Source organism: Phyllostomus discolor, chromosome 15, assembly GCF_004126475.2.
Source record: "Phyllostomus discolor isolate MPI-MPIP mPhyDis1 chromosome 15, mPhyDis1.pri.v3, whole genome shotgun sequence".
NCBI classification, from domain to species: domain Eukaryota; kingdom Metazoa; phylum Chordata; class Mammalia; order Chiroptera; family Phyllostomidae; genus Phyllostomus; species Phyllostomus discolor.
The window spans coordinates 1,410,033-1,410,968 of record NC_040917.2 but is presented as its reverse complement, the minus strand read 5'-3'; the positions used below and the strand labels follow the sequence as shown (position 1 = coordinate 1,410,968).

The 936-nt window shown below is 40.4% G+C and overlaps 1 pseudogene; it reads left to right on the top strand.

Moving 5' to 3' along the window:
- The first annotated feature begins 131 nt into the window (after positions 1 to 131).
- Positions 132 to 638, top strand: LOC114489696 (annotated as a pseudogene).
- The last annotated feature ends 298 nt before the right edge of the window (positions 639 to 936 follow it).

The window sequence follows — 936 nt, the reverse complement described above, 5'->3', positions numbered from 1 at the left end:
TCCCTCTGACTAAGAACAAATAAATAAAATATTTATAAAAAACTGTTCCAAGTTGAATGGAATTTTTGAAATGATTTGATTCATGCCTTCCTGTTACTCTGTGGCAAACTGTGCCCGCATTCTTCTCTGCCATGCCATGGCCTGAAGAACTGCACACCATCTCCTCGAGCAAGCAGTAGTGTCCTGCAGAGGACAGAGGTTCAGAGATACCTTTCCTTCTGCTCTGGGAGCACGCCCCACCCCTGAGACCAGCTAGTGCCTGGGATCTGTAAAGTACCAATGCTCACACACTGCCACCTATGGAGAAAGCCCTTGTGAAAACTGGCATTCAGATCACTCTTGCTGTTGGGTGCTATGGTAGAGTAGCTCCATGTTCTGGTTTGGCTGGAAAATACTTCCTAGATGTAGCAGCTGGTGTCATAGATGAAGATTATGGAGGGAATAAAGGTGCTGTACTGTTCAATTTTGGCAAAGGGAACTTTGAGGTTAAAAGGGTGACCACATTTCACAGAGCGTTTGTGAACAGGTTTATTAGCCAGAAAGAGGGGAAGTTCAAGATTTGGAAGAAATTGAATGGGGTTCTTCAGGTTTTGGTTCCACTGGAAAGAACTGAAATATATGCTGAGAACAGGAAGTGACAAAACATACTTTTTTCTTAAAAACCAGAAGCCTTTGTTTAGTGTGTTGGTGCTTAATCAAGCTTTAGCTTCCTAAACACTTAGTTGTCTTATAACCAAGACAAGAGTACAATTTTTGTGTATTTTTGCATTTGATTGGTGTATAAATCTGCATGGTGTCTTATCATACATTACATTTTCAGTCAAATGTCTATCAGTTACTGACATCCCAGCATAGTCTATTATTTAATTTAGTAAATGCTGACCCTTCAGCAGCTTAATTTTCAGTTGGCTTTACAAATGATAAGCAAAGCCTTTT